Raw genomic sequence first — 22941 nt, 5'->3', positions numbered from 1 at the left:
AAAATGTATTAGGAAAAAAAGAAAAAAAAGAAAGAAAGAGAGAAAGAAAAATATCATGATTAATTATTTCGCTATAGTTTGATAAAAAGTAAGTAAGTAAGTAAGTAAGTAAGTAAGTAAGTAAGTAAGTAAGTAGGTAGGTAAGTAATCTGTGTGTGCTTATCGAATGAATTCGAGATTTTTATATTTCTTCCTTTTCTCTCTCTCTCTTTTTTTTTCCTTTTTTTTCTTTTTTTACTTTCCTATTAAGAAATTGCATTGACGCGAATCATTAATCACATTCCTGTCCTCCAGCTAGAAGATAAATCATACCGGTTTGCTCGAATAGAAGTGTGTCCTTTCTTTCCCGTCTTTATCGATCTTAAATCAACTCGGTAAGTTATACGAGATGTCATCGATTACTATCGATAACGTCCGTGAATGAAAAAAGATCGACTTATTATAGTTCTCTACTCTCCCTTTAATTTTTCGCTACCCATAATAATAAGAAATAAATAAATAAATAAATAAATAAATAAAAGAAAAGAAAAAAGAAAATATACATGTAGATGACACAACTAGATATCAAAACGTCTACTTTAAATCAATGATCAAATCGTTAAGTTACGCGAGATGTCATCGATTACTCTCGATAATGTTCGAGAATGAAAGAAAATCAGATTATTAACTTCCTACATTAATTTAATTTTAATTTACTCTTAATGATAATAAAGAAATAAAAAAATATATATATATATATATATACAGACAAATAGATGAATGGATCATCCAACAGCACAAAGATTATAATAAATACTTCTTTTCATTTATTTTTCTTTTAAATCAAAGATATATTCCTTTTTTCAAAATCCCTTCGCTCCGGTCGTCCATTCCTATTTATAATATTCCTGATTTCTCCTTGTATCACGGAAACTTTGAGAAACGAACGGTGTTGATACGAGATCAGAGATAACGAGCGTTTACGCCCGAAGTGGATCCGAAGTTCGGCACAAAGCGAGTGGCTTTCGTTTTAACCCCTTGACCTGGAGTACCTCAGCAATCCTACCCTCGGAACACTCGTTCCGTTCCACGAGCTCGTCCGGACTCATTCCCTTCCCGTTCATCTCTACTCCCTCTCTAACTCCACTTCCTATACCCCTGAACAACCTCAACATCGAAGTACCAACCGTTCGTTGCACATTGTCCTAACACAAACTTGCGGCTTGTAATTAGAGTAACAATGCAAGGCACTCCTTGTAACCGCAAACTCTGCCGTCGGCGTGTTATGCAATTATTATAACTCAGGTGAACGTAGGGGCTTTAAAACGATTGAAACTGTACATCCCTATATAAATATATATATATATGTGTGTGTCTGTGTGTGCGTGCGTGTGTATTATATATATATATATATATATATATATAAATTCGCACATGGGATCCAGATACACACCCCTCCACTCGACCTTTCAGTTATGGCTTCCGTTTTCCCATCAACCTGATATTGCTACGTGGTCGAAAGTTTTCAAGCGGTTGCCTCTGCATTCACCAAAACTAGAGTTATTACCCAGAGTGTTTTTTTTTTTCTTCTCTTCCTTTTCTTTTCTTTTTTTTTTTATTTTTTATTTTTTATCCCACCCGTCAACTTTCCATCCCACCAAACAACATTTTCAAGAAAGTCTTTTTGTTTCCTCGAATTCTTTTATCATTTCATTCGTGAAACATTAACGTTTGATTATCATTAAGAAATTTTTTTTACATCGGTTAGAAATTATTTTGAAATTATTCAATATCGATCGAATAAAGTGATATTTCAATAAGTTTTATTAACTTGTCGATACGATTCGCATAACTTTGACGTCACGCCATTTAAACGTGAGTTGTAAATAATTAGAAAAATTCTAGGAATAATACCTTTCAAGATACAAGCAATAATGCGAATTATTTGAGAAACATGAAACATTAAGTCAATCGTAAAAATTTGTGAATGTCGCTAAATCGTTTGTAGAAAATTTGTTTTGAAGAAAAGAATTTTGCTTAATTAAGAATGATTATTCGTGCAAACTATGTAATGTTACAAATAGCACTGACAATGAGTATTACAGCGAAGTGAATAGAAACAATTATGCAAAACAAAAATCACGTGTTTTCTTCTCGTAAAAAATGTAAACAACTTTAAGCAAAATATATAGCTGAATATCCCCTGAGGCACGTGTTGCATTTACTATAACATTTACATAAACAAATAGATGTCTGAAAGTACGCTAAAGTATATATACAGTGTATGAAATTTAAATATATAATTCAATATTGCTTATTCGTGATATCTATTGGTTGTGAAATTTTTTTTTTTTTTTAAGTATTTTTTCATAAATTAAAAAAAATTTTTTAATTATTTTTCCTTAAAATATTGCTTCGAAAATCGTTTTTATATGAAGACGTCACAGTTACGAGAATCTAACGATTTTTGATTTTTTTTCCAAAATTATGCGAATATTTTGAAAATTGATATTTCAAATTTGAATAAATTAATTCGTACTTTTTCATGAATCAAATCGTTGACGATTTTACAATTATACATATATATAAATGTTGTATATATGTACGTGTGTATGTATGCATATATATAAAAGAGAATTATTTGTTCTAGAAATATCTATGTAATTTGATATAAATTTTACAACGTTTTAAAGTAAAACAAGTAGAATTTAGATCGCAATGTGCGGTGGAAAGTTAAATGAATATAACAACATTCCACGAGCATCGGTGGTTCAGTGGTAGAATGCTCGCCTGCCACGCGGGCGGCCCGGGTTCGATTCCCGGCCGATGCAACCTTTATTTTTTTTTAATTTTATTTTTATTTAAAACAAATTCTTAACATATTTAACCACGTTCAAAATCAAAATCTATTTTTATTTTCTTCTTATATTCATATTATATATTCATATTATATATTCATACTTATAATATTCATATCTGACTAATACGTACTCGATTCTCAATAAAAATTTATCCCAGATACGTAATTTACAATTATGTTTTAAAATATTATTTTATTTTTATTACAAACACATTCCATAGAGAAAAAAAAAGAAAAGTAATTCTACAAACTTTTGCAATTTTTTTATCCCAGACATATTTCTTGTTTTATAATATATATATATATATATATATATATATATATATATATATATATATATATATATATACACGAAAAAAAAAGGAAAAAAAAAATTCGACGATTATAAACTATTCGAAAATTGTATATATTTGCGAGAACATCATATTACGTTGGAACAAATCGATCAATAACGAACGGTGGTCCGTGTGCAATCAAGGAAACAGAAAATCGTATTATATCAAAATATGATTTTCATTCTGCTCGAGTTCGTTAGTTCGGCGCACGAATACCAGAACTATAAATTTTGTGAAGGAGCTAATGAGGGTCCATTGTTTCAACTTTCACCGAGTAATCTCTCTCGGTCCAGAATTCGAACAGTAGCGATGGAATTATGGAATTATCAAAAGCAAGTTTTACGATGAAACAAGTTTTTCTCGAGTAGAATTATATATGAAAAAAAATTACTATGTCATTAAAAAAAAAAAAGAAAAAAAAAGGAAAGAAAAGAAAAGAAAAGATAAAAAAAAATGGATGGAAAAATCAAAAGCAAAAAATAAAAAAAAAGAAGAGAGAAAGAGAAAAAGAAAGAATAAGACAAAAAAGAAAAAATTGGAGAAAGAATTTTCGTGATCATTGTCACGGCGTTCGTATAAAGTTCATTTAAAGTACATTGGAAGTTTTCATAACCGGCTATAAAATTCAATGGAGCTTTTGAGAGTCTTAGTCGAAAACACCATGGAGTCTGCTAGATTTTGACTTTTCAAAGTAACAGGCTTTCTCTCTCTCTCTCTCTCTCTCTCTCTCTCTCTCTCTCTCTCTCTCTCTCTCTCTCTCTCTCTCTCGCTTTCTCCCTTTTACTCCCACTTTACTATCACTTTTACCACCTCTGGCTAGACATTTACACTAGGAGCTGACGGCATCTTTAATGATAACAAGATTCTCTCCGCAATAGGATGTTACGTTCACTACCGTTGGAATCCAATTGCTAAAAGGAACCTCGTGGATTCCACAAGTGGGACATTACGGTAGATTGGGTACCGTTTAATGTGATTCTTTCATATTCCATACCCAATCAAGTTTTCTCGTTCGCATGTAACGAAACCGATTTCATCTTTCCTCTTTTCTTTTTCCTTTTCTTTTTTTGTTTCCTTATTGAAAATTATCTTCTATCAGAGTAAGTAGAATATATCCTTTCGTTCAGATTATTTTCAATGTCCATCGTAATGAAGATGAATCAAATCTTCAAAGGAAAAAAATAAATAAATAAATAAATAAATAAATAAATAAATATTTAAAGAAAAGAAAATAGAAACAAAAACAAGAGAAACAATAATAACGGTATTTATCGAAAACAAAAGTGTGAAAAATTAGAAAGATCGATAAAGAAATAAAAAGTAATCTGTGCACAGTATTATCCGATAGACGTGATCAATGTTGTCAAATAGATATAACTGGAAAATATATAGATACCCAGCCTATCCATGATCCGACTGGCGCTTAATTACGAAACTAAACGCCACACCATACCAAGCCGGTGGTACGCGCATGTTAACGAGCTAGAAACGAGTAGGAGTTAACGACGGTAGATAGTGTCGGCATGTAAACGGACTTATCGATATCTTCCGACTTCTAACGATCGATCGATGATCATCTCAACACCAAAAGCCGAGAACTCCAAGTAAGAGGCTAATCCAGCTACCATCTATTAGCCAATTAAACTGACGCTTTCGCTATTGGACTTTGAACTCGGGGATCGGATCAGATCGTTTGCAAATTCCTCGACTGACTTCTCTTAAGCATTCAAAGTGTTAAGATAAAAGTACCCGAAGTTCTATGTCTGTGTTAACATAAAAAAAAAAAAAAAAACTCAACGACCCTTGCTAAAAAGAAATTTGTTAACCAACGAGAAATTACTGAGTACGTGAAATAGGAAATCGATAATCCTAATGATCGATCAATTAAGATCCCATCACCAATTATCAAACGGTGCAGGAACTTTAATCGCGATGGAAAAAAGCAAGAGTTTTTGTTAAGCCCAGAAAGAATCGAAGATGATGTCTGGTGGACTCGTCTATTTGCATCGATACCGACCATTTTCATGCACGATCGACTACGACGAATGGAGTAGAACTTCATTCGTTGAATAAGAAGAGAGAGAGAGAGAGCCGATTGATCGATCAAAGAGGATACCAATCGACGTGAAAGACCATTGCTTAACATTAAATCCTCTAACGAGATAGCTCATCGTGTTGTGAAATGATTTATTTAACAAACATTTTAGTATCAACGACGACCGATATACATGATCGCTCATCGTGAACTTTATCTATTCAATTTCTAAATATCTTCGTCAGAGAAAAAAATTTCCTTAGCTTATTGAGACAGGCTAGTCACGAAAAAAAGAATTTTCTTACATACATGAACATTAATAAAATTAATAGAGTTATGCAAGGAGGATACTAGTTAATGAATCTTAAAATTAATTTCATCGAAGATCGCTCGTTACATCGAGCTGCAACGTATCAAGGAAATGTTGCAAGTCGATATGAAAGACGAAGGTAAAATAATGATTTTCGTATATAGAGAGACTCGAGTTGAAAATTGTCGAAGAGAGTCTTCTCTTGAAGAAAGGAGTCATGGAAATGGAATTCCAAGAGCGAAGTTCGAGCTTCATTTGCCGGCTAATCGTGGGATTATGTTTTACGACAGCGTCAGGCTGCTGCCGGTACCGTCTCTAATTCGCAGCCTCCACGCTTTGAAAGTGGGACTCACGTTGTCGTTTTGCTGACGACAGTTTTGCCGTCTATAATCTCAATCGTCGTTTTGTACCAAGATTAGTAATGGTAGTAATGGTGTACTGGTAGTGGTAGTAGTGGAAGTAATAGTACAGTAGTAGTAGTAGTAGTAGTAGTACTATAGTGATACTGCAATAGTGTAGTAAGAGTGTAATAGTACCGATTTCAGTGAAACCAATCCTTTTATCAATTATTCGAACTGTGAATGATTTACATGGGGTTTTCCTTTTGGTCTACCATTTTTCTTCTTACTTCGAATAGATCCTTGTGAAAAAAGAAAATTTTCCAAGACGATTTCCATTTGAATTTAAAGAGAAATCGAAGAGGATCGTATAAAAAAAAAAAAAAAAAAAAAAACAACAAGAAAGAAAGAAAGAAAGAAGATATCTTTCCTCCGACTTCCTCTTCTTTTCTTTTCTCTTCTTTTCTTCTCTTTACTTTTCTTTTCTTTTCTAACCAAAAGGACGAGCAAGACGAGTTTCCTCTTATTTGCCTTCGACCAATAAACGAAAAGAAACGATTTTCTTCTTATACGTACGACCTTTCTCTCTCTCTCTCTCTCTCTCTCTCTCTCTTTCTCCAGTGAATGCATTCGCAAAGGTAGGTTCCATTTTATTTTCAATGTCGTAGGGCCTTAAAGAGGTACGTCAAAAAGAAGAGACAAAGAGAGATGGTGAGAGTTTACCATCTAAAGATTCGAACACAGATTGATAACCCAGGGAACGCGAAATGCGTATGTATATCCTCTTCTGAAAAATTGGATTTGCAAAAAGATGACTTTTCGATCGCGTAATATAAACCCTTTTGGAATGATCGAACAACGATATATATATATATATATATATATATATATATATATATATACCTACTACTTATTACAAACTACTCCGCTCCCTTTCTTCTACCTTTGGAAAGTACTATAATTATCAGCATATTACGAAGTTGCAAGATCTTCCGATGTTTAACTTTCGAATGGGACGTCCATAAACGAAACTGGCCCCCATGGGATGATCACGAAAGAGAATCCATATGCGGTCGACGCCTTATCGCAACATAATATCGTAACTATAAACCGCTTATTACGATGATGAAGTCTTACGATTTTAATAACTCGCACGGTAAGCGTGCAATAAGATCAAGAAGCAATGGAATAAAGCTCTCCATCTCTCTCTCTCTCTCTCTCTCTCTCTCTCTCTCTCTCTCTCTCTCTCTCTCTCTCTCTCTCTCTCTCTCTCTCTCTTTGATTTGCTCGTTAAATCAAGACCGTCCATTTTGCTTGCCCGCCCAAAGACATCAAATAGTGAAATTCGTATGACGTCAAGAGCTCTTGAAGAATTGCACCGTGAAATCACGATATGTAGATGTGTATGTAAATTCACACAGAAACATACACATGCAAATCTCTCGTTTTCTTAGCCAACCAATATCGAGTTTCACATTACGTGTATGTACGTAGAAATTATGCAATCACGTTGAAGGTGATTCTGCGATTAAATGAGTGGAAAACATCTTGGTGGATAAAAGAGAAAGAAGAAATAATAAGTTTCATAGGAGTATACCGGTTGAATAATGCCAATCTTTACTCCTTGTTAAGGTGATCAATAATTTTACGATCTTATGGTATCTTATTATGGAATGAACATAGTTGACATTACTTATTTCATTGGCTTGATTGAACAATGAATATAATTATCTACTATATGTCCTAATGTTATAATGATGACAGTTATGTCTTATAAATGTCATTACTATATGCCTAATACGAACTAACGTTACCATCCTAAAAAAGAATATATATATATATATATATTTCTTTTTTTTTTTTATATATTATTTCATTCATCATGTAAACACGAATGATGACGATATTTGCGTATTGCATTTCAAAGACGACATACTCGTGTCTGAACGTAGCAATTGCTGGCTCCATTATTACAGTGCAACGTTATTATGTATGGGATGGATCGGAGCAAGGTTCAAAGCAAAGTCCGAAAGGGAACACAACCGTCTCGAATCAATAAAGTCAAGATCCCAGACGTTCTTTCGTACGGAATCGTGCGCGTAAAGAATTCATTTTCGATGGAACACTTTGTCATTCTCTTCCGTGATATGTATCAACGTTGTCGACTTTTAAAGATCTTCATTCAGAGAAACCATAATGTCAATATCTGATATAATTGGTATTTGATCATATAAAAAAAAAAAAAATTTGTCAACTTGGAAAATTAATATCTCTGAACGAATGATATGAAATGAAATGAAATAAATTATTACAAGTACGTATGGGAAAAAATTGATTTAATGAATTTTTTAATTAATAATGAATTCGAGGATCGTAGCGAACTTTACGGTTTTAAACTAGAAAAGAAAAGAAAAGAAAAAAAAAAAAAAAAAGAAAATATCGATACGATCGAAAAGTACTTTCCTATAGTTTCTCTTATAGAAGAGAGAACGATGAGACGAATTCGAAGATACGAATCTGTAGTCTTTGGTATCCGACAAATGTAATTTTCGAGTAAAAACGTGACTTAGTACTTTTTATCGAGAGATCCCACCCTCCAAACGCTGATTCGTTCCTACAGCTGTGCCGAAATTCCTACCGAGTCCGAATAGTTTGGGATCGTCATTGTAGTGTAGTAGTCCTGGTTATAACAAAAACTTTTGCAAAATTCTTCGCTTAACTTCGGCTCCTTCTAAACTCTTTCGACCCTGTCTTATTACGAGGATAATAACATATGAGAGTTCTTTATCATGTCAAATTTTAAAGAAAATCAACAAAAGTAGAATAAATTTTGTTCGCGATGGATAAGAATGTGAAATGAAATAAAAATTAATTGCCGAGAGAGAAAGAGAGAGAGAGAGAGAGAGAGAGAGAGAGAGAGATAGAGAATCTTTTGGGATAATTAAATGACTTTAACTTTATCGTCGAAATAATCAACTCTTGTGATTTGTGGAATTACGGAAGAACGAAGGCGTACGTAGGAATTGAGGACGAACGAAACGAGTCCGACGACACCGCGTAAGAAGCGTAACAATGTGGTCGAGTATTCCTTGTCCAATTGAAAGAGACCAAGGGCAGTTGTAACGGCCAGATAATTATCTTAGTTTCAGGTTTAATAGACGCTCGGTATTTCGGATTGGGCCCTAATGACGGCGTTTACCGAATTTATATCGCCGTGCCGACGTACTGGGCTCAAATTGCCCGCTTGGAATGATCCGAAAAGGGTCGTCGTCGTTCCACTTGACCAGTTCATACCAGGCCCATTGGTTTTCTCTTAGAGTAATCAAGAGAGATATTGTCCACGTCCAATGAGCAAGACCCAAAATGAACCAAGGAGTCAAAGTAACACGTGCTCCGAAACGCACAAACTTGAAGGACCTAACAATGGCAAAGCAGTCGGTCGAGTTGTTTCAACCTTCGGACGAGAAAGACATTTATTATCGTCAGCTCGGTGACGCAGAAAGAAATATAAAAAAGTAAATCCAAGAAAGAAAAAAAAAAACAAGAAAAAGAAAAAAGAAAGAAGAAGAAGAAGAAGAAGAGAGAATCGTCCTCCCAACCGATAAATATGCCGCCTCTATCCCTACCATCGGAATCAATCGGCCCTACTTTACTACGCTATTGCTGATCCTGTTCGATGGCATGAGTCTGTAGCTAGGACAAGACGTAAACGGGGGAAAAAGCGACGGAGAACAAAGGGTACGAGCGAAAGTTCCTGTTTGTGTCGACGAGAAAAAGTTCATCTGGCTGGTTGGTTGGCTGGTTGACCGGTTGGTTGACTGGTTGGTTGGTTGGTTGGAGTCGTCGTGTTTATAGGTAGGAGATAAAGTAACCGAAAAGAAAGAAAAAGAGAAAGAGAAAAAGAAAGAGAAAGAGAAAAGGAAGGAGAGAAAGAAAAAAAGAAATACAAAAAGAAAGAAAGAAAGAAAGAAAGAGAGACACTTGTCATTGGAATTTTAATAGTACTACTCTTCGCGTAAGGCAGAGTACTTCGTGTCGCATCAGCGAAAGACTCGCAAACCTTCAAGGATATTAAACGCCTAAATCACATGAATGACGATTATAAAGGTAACGATGAAGACAGGACACGGTCAAGGACCCAGTATGTATTTTTATTGCGGGCCAATCTTTGGACTCTCTACCTGAATAAAAAGTATCGGCTATTAACATCGGCCTACCGCATTGACTGCACCCTGAGGACTCTCTCTCTCTCTCTCTCTCTCTTTCTCTTTCTATCTTTCTCTTACTCTTTCTTTTAATCCCTTTTCCTCACAGAGAACATATCGATTCGATCGGAAGAGCGAGTAATCGACGAGATAATAAAGGATAGAAAAGGTTTGTATAGTTGGCCAAGGAAAATTTACAATGAAGTACGATGGGTAGTTAAAGTCGAATGATGAAGGATATCGATACCTATTCGATACAACTTCGTCACGGTAAGAAAATCAAAAGGAATGAACCATTCGGAATGATATTACACGTTAACGCGTGCTGAATGGTTAAGTATAAATTTCTCAGTCAACGATTCGACGTGTAGGTAACTGTTTGTTGAGAGCCAGACTACGTACCACGAAGAAAGATGCTCGTGGAATGCAAAACGGATGCTTCAAATTCCACGAACGTATGCCGATTCTACGGCCCCGTGGAACGAATTAGAGAATGTCTGATGAAACGAAAAAAAGTACTTGGCTTGAAATAAACGAGATTGCTCGGTTAGTTTAGAAAGAAATGAATATACAAATAAATCTAAACAATTTCTCATTCGATTTTTCGTCTATTCGTATAATTATGTAACGAAAATTAATATTAAATTAAAATATGTCATTATAATTATCGTTAAGTAATAATAAAATATAATAAAATATGTAAATTAAGTATTATACGGCAATTAATATATTTTAATCGATAAAATTGTAATTATGAACGATCATTAAATAACATAATAATAAATAACATTAAGTTAACTATCATAATTATCGTGCAACATATACACTTTCATATGCACATACAATAATATTTAATAATCATTGACAATTAACAATGACACGTAATTGTATCGTCTAGAACAGTGATCAATGGTCACGTTGTCGTCTAAAATAATTATGCTTGTAATAAAAAATAGATATCGTTTATTTAATAATCATCTATGTTGAACTTAATTAATTTAATTAAAATAATATATTGATATTAATAGGGATTAAGTATGAATTATCATAAATTGGTCATCATTGTGATGCATAGGAACAAAAAAAGCTAATCTATAAAAAGATATGAATCGGTGCCAAAATGATCAGAAATAGTATCAGAAAAGATAGAGATAAAGAGAGAGACAGAGAGAGACACAGAGAGAGAGAAAAAGAGAGAGAGAGAGAGAGATGAAAAAAGTCGATGAAGGTATGAGCTAGGAGACAATGAACGGTGCCACATTAATATTCGTGGCATGTGCTGGCCAAGCTCTAGCTCTATCTCACGTATACACATACACACATCCTCCAATACAAACTCAACACAGAGACAGATTTGTTTTCTCTCTCTTTCTATCAGTCCCTACGTTAGCCCGAAGCATCTCGTGCACAATATCGAGATCGCAACAGCTTCGTTAATTACTAGATCTTTCGTATAGGTACTCGGTTCGATCAACTTTTCTTTCTAAAATAAAACCAACACCGAGCCAACACAATTTACCCTAAATCGTTCACTCGCAACGACGATCAAGATCGTACGATCATTCGACGATCAATTATAAAATTTTCTTTAAAAGCTACATAACATATTTATGTTTGTACTCAATATATAACATATTTATGTCTAACTCAAAAATCCGTTCGATGATCTAAGATATATGTTCCGAGAAAGGATTCTTCAAAGCTTACATACCAAGATCGTTCCAAAAGAGTTGGAAGTAGAGACAGACGGAAAAAGAGGCAGAAAGAGAAAGAGATGGAGAGAGAGAGAGAGAGAGAGAGAGAGAGAGAGAGAGAGAAAGCAAAGAACAGAGAGAAAGGGTACATCATTATCCCAAAGCAAACAGGTAAGGAAGGCTAGTGTGTAGTCTGACTTTTGGTTTGAACCGACGGTACACATGGTGGATCTTATAAAAGAGAGAAGTACCGTTGGTATAAAGCACTCACTACTGAAGCATGTTCACTCCAGAGAAAACAACGACGGTTCTAAAGACTGTTCATTAGTATCTAAGGACATATAGAATCTCGGAATGTCGGTATAGGGACAGTGAAAGAAAGAAAGAGAGAAAGAGAGAAAGAGAGAATGAAAAAGAAACCAAGAGATAGAGAGAGAAAGAGAGAGAAAAGGAGAGAGAGAGAAGGGAAAGGGATACACCGCTACCCTCTCGAGGCTCCTTTCGCGTGTCTCCCTTTTTTAGTCGCGTCGTCGGTCCTTCTGCTCCTCATCCGACGACACCTGTTCGATTCAAGGGAACCTTTTCTCCTCGCCTCGATGCGAGAAGAAACCTGTTCGATCGCTATAGTTAGCACGTTCGTTGACGAGAGTGTCTTTAGAATGTCAAAGAGATATAAAGGGGATTGACCTTGCCGCAAGAATTTTTTGTTTGTTTCCTTTTCCTTTCCTTTCCTTTCCTTTCCTACCTCTCCTTCTTCTTCTTTTTCTTTTTTTTTTTTTTTTAATTTCATCAATCGGCACAAAAAAGCAGAACATTCGAACGTATCCCGTGGTTTGTTATAGACGTATAATTTGTACGAAGAGACATTTTAAGAGAAAGAGAGAAGGAAAAAGGGAGAGCAAAAAAAAATGAGAAAATCATCGGTTTTCTTATGCAAAGAAGAGAATAAGCAATAAGCATGAAGTAAAATAAACTGAGAAGAGAGACTTCCAAGATTAAGCCATTTTTTCGCTACGTGACTTCCGAGCATCAAGTTCGAAGAAGGAACGCCTTGGGAAAGCTTCTTCTCGCGAGGCTTATCAAGAGACTCTCTCTCTCTCTCTCTCTCTCTCTCTCTCTCTCTCATTCTATCTATCTATCTATCTATCTATCTTTCTCAGACGGTCTAACCCGATTACGAAAAGGATTTAGCAAATCATTCCTTTGAGAGTTGCAGTCCTCTTGCTAAAGAGGACTCCTCGTCATCCTATCTTTCAAAGGATAACGATGACCTTCAGTCGATTTACTTGATTTTCATTATTATACATTGTATTTATTCACTCGAACGTTCTCACTGATTCATCTGCAGCTGGATAGAAAAAAAGAAGAAGAAAAAAGAAAAAAAAAATAGAAAAGAAGGAAAAGAAAAAGCATTTTTTTTTTTTTTTTTTTTTTTTTTTTTTTTTTTTTTTTTTTTTTTTTTTTTTTTTTTTTTTTTTTTTGTTAAATAAAGAACGAACACGAACGACAAGGATCAGTGGGATCGAATGTTATAAAAAAAAATAATAATAATAATAATAATGAAGATAGACAAAATTTCTTTCTTTTTCCGAATTAAAAGTTAACAAACGTGATATCGTTGAAAGTCGATTTCACCTGATAAAAGTGTCAAAGTTAGTGGTTTTAACCGCGTTCGATCCCAAAGGGTTCACCGATTTTGGACAGTCCAGTCTGTCTGGCTACGTGATGGAATGTTCTCCTTACCACGAATGAAACTGCTTGGTCCCTTCAGTCAGTCAGTCAGTCAGTCAGTCAGTCAGTCAGTCAGTCGGGACAGTGATTCGGCAGGGAGCACTTACTTCGCTCTTTATAGCTTCCGAATCGGTACCATTAGGCTTATACCATCGGATAGGCATCTTGTAATTTCTTGTATTCCCGAAGCCGATCGACATTGAAGAACGGCGTCGACATACTTCTACCGTGTACTTTTTCCTAAGATACGACACGATGTTCCAAGCAGGTAAAATATTTTCTACTGAGAGAGAAAGAGAGAGAGAGAGAGACCTACGAATAGAAAGGACGGAACGACTTGGGTAAAAGGATTAATAAGGGACTCTAAAAAAAAAAGAAAAAGAAAACATTCGTCCTAAATCTTCCTATGGTTAGGGATTTTAATATAAATACGACTAACCTGATCTAACGATAAAAAATTATAAAACTCTAACGGATGATTCTAAATGATCAATATCAATGTATTATAAAAATATATAATCGTAATCTTGAATGTTTTGACTCCGTGACAAAAATCATATAAGGTTTTCCTATGATTATGATCTTCATTTTATACGATTAACCTGATTTAAGATATTATTACAGGGTATATGAAAAAAATGATGTTTCGCAACTAACTCTCTTAATAAAAATATTTTTTATAATATTGAAAAGTATTGTCTAGAGTTAATGTAATTACAAATGACAAACTTCTAGTGGACTTTGGCTGGTTTTAATAAAATCGAGAAAAATCATTGGAAAAAAACTCGATGAAAGAAACGAGATCCGTATAATTTCTTCTTCGCAATCTGCAAGAACCTTTACTCCCTCTTTTTCTCTCACTATTTCTCTGGCGATGGTTCAACACCGGAATGAAATGCAAATTTAAACGCGTTTTCGTAAATCCATCGACCTCCGGACCGCGGAAGTTGAGTGTAATAGAGACCTCGATTTCCTGCTCGAACAAACTTTCCTTTCCAACGTTGCGGAAATTATTCGGCGCATCGTGTGTATATATATATATATATATATATATATATATATATATATATATATTCTACAGTTTATCGTTTTCACGCTTTCGAACAAAAGAGGAAGAAAAAAGAAAAAAAAAGAAAAGAAAAGAAAAGCTTGGTTACCGTGAACCAAAAAAAGATTACTCAAAGCGTCACATACGAGAGATAACGTTTAAAAAACATTTTAAAGTTGTTCTTTCTTGTCAAGCACGATCTGAGATTGGAGATCCGAGATTCGAGATCGAAATCGAGATCGTTTAGAAGAAAAGCGTCCTTACGGCGTAACGTAACGTTCTGACGTTGTTATTCGATTGAGCAATTCCGTTTGCGGATCGTGCTGGCTTATAAAGGCGAACATTTCAACGAGCTATTATGTTGCTTTGAAAGGACCTTTGTGTAACTCGATCGTATTGGTGGATCGTAATCTTGTGATATTAAACGGATTACGAAATGTGAGCTTTAGTTTAAAAAAGAAATATTAATAATTAAATTGAAACCAATCTGCTATTGGGAAATTCCTTTTTCGATTATTTAATGGAAGAAATAAACATTTTACGAGGAGTGTAAACTTTTATATAACTCTGATTATATTAAAACCGTAATCTTGTGGTATTAAAGAGAATGAAAAAAAGGTGAGCTTTGTAATAAATTTAAAAAGTAATTAATAATTAATTGAAATTAATTCCTCTTGTAAACGGAAATATGAACATTCCAACGAGCCATTATATCGCTTCGAAAAGAATTTTGCATAATTCTATTCTATTAAGAATAAACGGATTAAAAATTAAACAGATCGAAAAAGAACTTCAATAATAGTGAAAGAAAAAAAAAAACGAATAATCAATCGATCGAATTTACTTGAAACTTTATCAAAATATCAAAAATCATTTCAATCGTATTATTATTATTATTATTATTATTATTATTATTATTATTATTATTATTATTATTATTATTATAAATCTTGTACACTATCCAAATTTCATTCTAAGCAAATATACGATAAAAATTTTTAATCGTCCTAATCGTACAATTATCTTTTTCTTTTAACTAATTCGTCTCGACAAATTCTTATTCGACGATAGATATGATCGAATAAAATTTGACAATTTGTTCGAGAACACAATCGATAGTTTCTAAAGAAGAAGATTGAAATATATATCTAACAGAGATTAGATCGATTCCCAAGAGAAATTCGTAGATCGTTAGTTTCACGAAGTACAAATGCTAAACACATCTAAGAGAATCGATTTCTCCAAGACGAGAGAACCAGTTTCAGAGCAACGATCTGACCTCGTCGATAGTCAGCGAGAGTTCGACTCGAGAGCGAAAGTGCCCGACAAAATTTCCGGCACTTAAGTATCGAAGAACTCGTAGTATATATATATATATATATATATATATATATATATATATATATATATATATGTACATACATATACACTTACCACGGATCATCATGAGTTTAGATACACACGAACGATAAACTATCCTTTGAAAGTAAATTTAAGCGATCGAATTTATCCAAATAGAGCACTAGAGATATATAAATAAACGTTTATTTCAAATCTCGACAAGAAAAATTTCTAATCATTTTGATCGATCATTTTAATCATCCTAAATAAATACACAATAAAAAAAAAAAATACAATAAAAATTTTCCAATCATCCTGATCGCAAAGAAAATTATTTTTAAACTGCTCGAAAACTTTTACCAGAATTAAAAATTTTTAATCATTACTCAATCATTCTATTTTTAAACCATACCTAATCAAAGTATTCATACATAAAATATATACAATAAAAATGTCTGATTGTTATACTCGAAAAAATTATTTTTTAAAACAGCACATATTATTCTAAACCAATACACAAAATAACTCTTTCCTTTGCGAATTCTAACGCTATCAAAATCTCCCACTGGGTAGAGAAAGAGAGAGAGAGAGAGAGAGAGAGAGAAAGAGAGACGAAGCGAGAAGGAAATAAATGAATGACAGCGCTATAATCGTGCGGTCGGGATTTCGGTCCGGTCGTATTCATAGCCGATGGCGGGATAATTAGCAGAGCTGAATGGACTCTCTGGATTCACGCAGTTATTTTCGCGGTAACCGCTTGCGACGTGTTCAAATATTACGTCGTGGTTTCCACTGATTACGCCCTGGTAATATGTTTAATGATATCCAACCGGTGTTTCATTTTAGTTACCGTTCTCTATCGACAATGTAAATCTTAGATAACGATTTGACCATTATTGATCGTCCTATCAAATTAAAATCGTTACGATGATTAAAATATCGAATGTTTTACAAACGTCCCTCTACGAGAAATAATTATTATTATTGAACAAATATTAACATAAAAGTATACATTAATATCCGTTTGATGTAACTTAAATGCACGACCTTATAAAAATACTATACTGTTTAAACGTTTAATCGTATATAATTGCCTTACTTGGATTATTAAAGAAAGAAAAATATGTCCGACGCGAGTACGTATATAAGAAATATTTCATTTTAATTATATTCAATTGTATGAATTATATTGCATTTAAGAATTTTCCTTTTCTTTTCTTTTTTTTTTTTTTTTCTTTTGTAAAAGAGCGTTAGAAATTCTTAGCCCTGAGCAATGCAAATCCTTTCAAATTGGTAACCTTTCGAAAGGTGAGACACGAAATAAAAAGATACTCCCAGCTAATCGACGCATCGCAACGCATCGCGAACTCTTGCCCTCCGAAGAATTCACTGTGATATTCTGCGAATTCGTAACACACAATCCTTTCGATCCATGCACCAGCACGTACGGTTGATTCTAATTATGAGTCGTCGACCTTCTCGAAGAAGCGAACCTCGCGATTCCACGTAAGATCATGCTATTCAATATCTACTCGACGTTTTTATTGCACGATAATTCCAATCGACGGTACAAGAACATTTATTTCGACGATTAAATTCAGAGAAAAGAAATGGTGACTGTTCGCGACAATACGTTTTTCAATTTGCGACTGGTTTATATACCTACTTCATATCGGGAAATGCAAAATTCATTCATTCATTGATACTTTCAGGATATACGTTCTACACAAACGTTCCATCCAATTCAGAATTCCTTTGTACGAAACTTTATTCTTTATACTCAACAACGATGCAGAGAATTGAACATAGAAGACACTTGATTATAAAGTATTGGAATACTTTGCAGAAGTTAACAGAGAGAGATTGCATGTTACGAACAATACATATGCGAAATAAGATTTTTATAATAATGAAAAACGTATAAAAAATTTGCGACTTGCTTGCCGATAAATATGGTATCAATAATGAAGTAGAGAGAACAAACGAATCGAAATTTCATAGAGTGCAAGAATTCATATAAACAAAAAAGGAAAGCAAAAAAAAAAAAAAAAGAAAAAATGAAACAAATTGAAAAGAAAAAAAATCAATACAATTTTCCTTTTCTTTTTTCCTCTTTTTTCTTTCTTTTTTTTTTTTTTTTCTTTCAATTTTTCCCATTCTAATATTTGATTCACGTACGAACGAAAACGTTTCCACATACATTTTTGATGAAGAAAACACAAACGAACGTACCGTAGGTATTTTCTTTGTCCTTCTTTTTTTTCTCTCTCCTTCCTTTTTCGTTTTGTTCTTTTTTTTTCAGTATTTTTTTCTTTTTCTTTTATCTTTTTTTTTTTTTTTGTACAAGAGGAACGAGGAGGACCATCGAACTCGTTATAACGTGACGATGGCCGAGCAATGCGAAATTCTCATGTAGGCACGAGCCAGATTATTTAATTACCGTGTTCCTCTCTTTCGACGCTGACGCTTTGGTAGCCGAATAAATATGAGAAAATAAATATGAAAATCTCCGTAGCGGAGATGTGGATGCAGTGAAGGATAAAAAAGAAAATAAACAAAACAAGAAATAAAGAGAGAAAGAGAAAGAGAGAGAGAGAGAGAGAGAGAGAGAGAGAGAGAGAAGAAAAAGTACGGTAATGCACGAAGCGCCAACTCACTGTACAGGATATTTGCATTTAACCGAGTGTTACGTGTGTGCTCTCCCTCCCAATCTACAGCTGGACCATTTAATATTGATCATTACGGCTATTTCGTGCAAACACGAGCGCCATAGAATCCGTTTGACGTACTGAGATAAAGAGAGAGAGAGAGAGAGATGGAAAGCTTCGTCCATGATATACACGAGAGAAAGAAAGAGAGAAAGCTTTTGGCACGTTTGCGACACCGGTTCAGGACAGGTCCATTAATTTATAGTTTGCCGATTTTCCAAAATAGCTTTCACCGGATAGCCGACAAAAAATTCTTTCCACTCGACTGATTTATACTTCCAAAAGATGACCCTTCCGAAGAAGAGATTTCTAATGACTTGATCTTTTTTTTTTTTTTTTTTTACCATATCTTTTTCTAACGATCAAATATACGTGCGTATAATTTTAATTGAAAGATCGAATAATGATTACAGCAATTAAATCGAGAATCGATCTGTAACAATCGCAAATCGGTTAATCGATCTTCGAAAAATGTTCGTATATCGAAAGATCTCTTCTTCTAACGATCGATCGTTTTCTTTTCAATCGTCGAAGTACCGATCGAAAAGTACGAAAGTATCAAAAACTGTCTAGTTTAATCGTGAAGCTGAACCACAGCGATCGGAGAAAAGAAAACGAACGGTCGTGATATTTCCATGGTACACGGGTTTTCGACTCAGCCATTTGTTCGCAATCGCGAAGGACCGATAAATCGGCGATGACCGATCGAGAATGGAAAAGCGCGTTGAATGCGAAGTTGAGAGGTGGGCGAGTGAAAGAAAGAAAGAAAATAGAAGAAAGAAAAATAAATAAAAAAGATATATAACCAAAAATATATATATATATATATATATATATATATATATATGTAAAAAGGAGAGAAAGAAAGGAAGAAAAGAAAGAAAAGAGAAAGGAAAACAGAAAAAAAAAGAGAGGAAAAAAAAACAACGATCGAGAAACGGCAGGGAATGACTCGTCTCTTTCCCATATATACACAAAAGGAAAAAAGGGAGAAGGGAGAAGGGAGAAGGGAGAAGGGAGAAGGGAGAAGGGAGAAGGGCTTGGAGTTTGCATCTAGGGTAATAACTCGCGCTCCAAGTTCGATATTCAAATTTGGCCGGTGCAAATCTTTCCCTCTTCGTTTCCCTGGACTCTCCATACATGAATACATATACAAACTCGAACATACATACATACATACATACATACATGAACATCATACATACGTATATACATACATACATACATACATACATACATGAACATCATACATACGTATATACATACATACATACATACATATATATATATATATATATATATATATATATATACATACAAACATGCACGTATAAAAATACACATACACTTTTTCCCTTTACCTCTCTTTTTCGTCTATCATTCGTATAGAAAACGCATGAAAAATCCCACGTACGAACGTACACGTACGCAACCGAGTGTAATAAAAGGCGTGAACGATGGCTATGGAAAAAGTCATAATCCACTTTTGTTTGCGGAGTTATCGGCCTTCCGTAATACTTCACCAACGTTCCCCTTATCGGTGCCGGCCACCGAAATAAACGAGCAGTAGTGTAACGAGGCCGAAAAAGCGTGCGACTGTAGAAAGTCCCTGGCATTTTTTTATCCTCTTCCCTTACACTTCTTCTTTTGTATTTTGTTTTCTACTTTTTTTCCCTCTTTCTTCCCTTCAAAAAGAAAAAAAAAAAAAACAAAAAAGGAAACGAAAAACAAACGAAATTTTCGAAGACAACTTTCCCTTCAGATTCGTCCGATTGTTACGTCCGAGGAAGAGTGAAATAAAAAACGAAAAACCAAAAAAAAAAAAAAAGAAGAAAACAAAAATAAAAAAGTTAAAAATAGTTCTATCACTGTGCTACAGTATGGTCGAAAAGTTTCTAGATGAATTTTAAATTACTCTATTTCGAGACTTTTCTAGTAGACTTTTCGAGTAGTTAGGCTTTTACTTTTACAATTTGTAACGGAAAAAAAAAAAAAAAAAAAAAAAAATTAGCTCCAAAGTTTTCGAGAAAGAGTAAACGACTGAAAAAATCATCTAAGACCCTTATGGACCATCTAGGAACTGTTTTAGTCTTATCCTGTATAATAATAAATAAATAAATAAATAAATAAAAACCATAAGCGAGCTCGCTGAAAGAGTTACAAGCCATGAAACGATTTTTCTTTCGTATAGCTGTTACTGCGAAGCAACGATTTCAGAAATATCGTAATTTATAGAGCGCTCGGCTAAACGTCAAATCCGTATCCCTCCCAACCAACCCTCAACCCCCAACCTCCAACCCCCAACCCCTCCCACTCCCAACAGTCCAGCTCGCGTCCGTTCTTCCTTCCTTCCTTCCTTCCTTCCTTCCTTCCTTCCTTCCTTCCTTCCTTCCTTTTCATGGCTTTCCATTTTTTAAGTCCGACGTTCCCACGAAATGATTACAAACGAGCGAGGATAACGTCCAATAAAACGTCTCCATTTTGTCTGCCATGCACGTAGAACGTATCAGTGACGCACGGAAAACCACCAACAACAAAAGCCATGATTCACGTACCAACTGCTTTTCTTTTTTTTGTTTGTCTGTCTGTTTGTTTGTTTGTTTGTTTTGTTCTCTATATTTTTTATTCCTCTCTCTCTCTCTCTCTCTCTCTCTCTCTCTCTCTCTCTCTCTCTCTTTTCTTTTTTCTTTATTTTTTTTTTAAATATTTTTTTCATTTTCTTTTTTTTTTTTTTTTGTTATGTTGTAGATTCGAAAAATATTGCTTCGAAACGTTTCACAAAACACGAGACTCTCTAGGTGAATTGAGCGATTTCGAACGAACGAATTGTGTGATCGTATTGTTGGTAAAAGGGATCGTTTTCAGAGTTCAGCTAGTATGTAAAAAAAAAAGGGGGGGAAGAAAACAAAAAAAAAAGGAACTAGTCAAATCGATATTGACGTAGATAAACGCGCGTTTGGCATGAACCACAAAAGAGATAAATAAAATCGTTACGATCACGCACGTATCTTCAATTGCATAAGAAACGTTTCGGTTAATTGCACGAATAACATAAAAACGTATTAAAAACGATACAATTTCCTTTAGTCTACAAAACGAAAAAAAAAAGAGAGAGAAAAAAAGTAGAAAAAAGAAAAATAATGAGTTTTGTATGAGAGTTAAAAAATATAAAAGCGAAACGAAAAAGAAAAAAAAAGAAACTTCAAAGAAATAAAAGAAAACGAAAAAGGTAAAATCTTTTAAATAAAAAAAAAAAAAAAAAAGAAGAAAAAAGGAAAGAGGGAAAAGGGGGAGAATATGAAAGATTTGATATAGTATTCGTTGAAATTACGATTCGAATTCGCGAAAATAGAGAGAAAATTCATTCCCATCGAAACTGAACGAGCATGAGAGAGAAATTTCCGATTCGATAATAATCGGATATGGCGATAATCTCGAATGACACCGGAAACACCGACGAAACGAGGGAATTTCATAAAATCATCGCCCTTAATACACTCCGCTCGAAATTCTTCCCCTCTTTATATTTCCCAGCACAAGCGCAAGCAAAACGCGACAAGCACAAAATCCTTTTCCGCGGGCAATCCGATTTTATGATGGAATTTAAATCATCTCCAGTTTTTTCAAATACGTTGCTCGAAATCAACGAGATATCATTGATGTCGATGCTGTGGAGAATACAAAAGGAATAAAAACAAAAGGAGACAGGGAGAGAGAGAAAAGGACAAAACAAAAAAAAAAATGTTAAAGAGACAAAAATTTATGAAAATAACATTTGTAGAGTATCATCATGATCGTTAGTCGATCACGGTGACGTTATGCTAAATAAATGTATACTATGTTAATAAATCTTATGACATTAATCATTTGTTTGTGAAATTTTATTTTTGTGGGAGAGAAAAAGAGAAAAAGAAAAAAAAAGAAAAAGAAGAAGAAGAAGAAGAAGAAGAACGAACGAACGAGTACATAGCAATAACTTCTTGTTGCATTAATTAACCCACTTGATCTATCGTTCCAAGCGAATTTATTCAATTTTACAAGCAATATATTAGAAAGTTCGACGATCGTTTCGATTGATTCATATTATTTAGAAGGATCTATTTGGAACGAGTTGAAACATTCTATCTGCTTAAAAAAATTCAATGATTTTATTTTATAAACGAAAAGAATACTTCTCGGCAAAATGATTTTCAAAACGAATTACTTTCAAATCTCTACTATTTTTAATTGATTATCTTCCTCCTTCTCTCTTTTTATATTTTGTTATTAGAAAATGATTCGCTACCATATAAACGTCCGTCCCAAATAAACATCGCGCTCACCATAAAATCAGCCTACTTTCTTGCTCCTGACATAA

The 22941-nt window shown here is 34.0% G+C and overlaps 1 protein-coding gene and 1 non-coding gene across 2 annotated transcripts in view; one reads left to right on the top strand and one right to left on the bottom strand.

The window, feature by feature from the left end:
• LOC122628573 (mannosyl-oligosaccharide 1,2-alpha-mannosidase IA) overlaps window positions 1-22941 on the bottom strand; it is a 301060-nt gene that overhangs the window by 271733 nt on the left and 6386 nt on the right. The gene's annotated exons all lie outside the window — the stretch shown is intronic.
• Window positions 2740-2810, top strand: Trnag-gcc. The gene has a single exon. It is a non-coding gene; the product is annotated as a tRNA-Gly (tRNA).

This window comes from Vespula pensylvanica, chromosome 4 (assembly GCF_014466175.1).
Source record: "Vespula pensylvanica isolate Volc-1 chromosome 4, ASM1446617v1, whole genome shotgun sequence".
Classification (NCBI taxonomy): domain Eukaryota; kingdom Metazoa; phylum Arthropoda; class Insecta; order Hymenoptera; family Vespidae; genus Vespula; species Vespula pensylvanica.
This window is presented reverse-complemented; position numbering and strand designations above follow the sequence as displayed.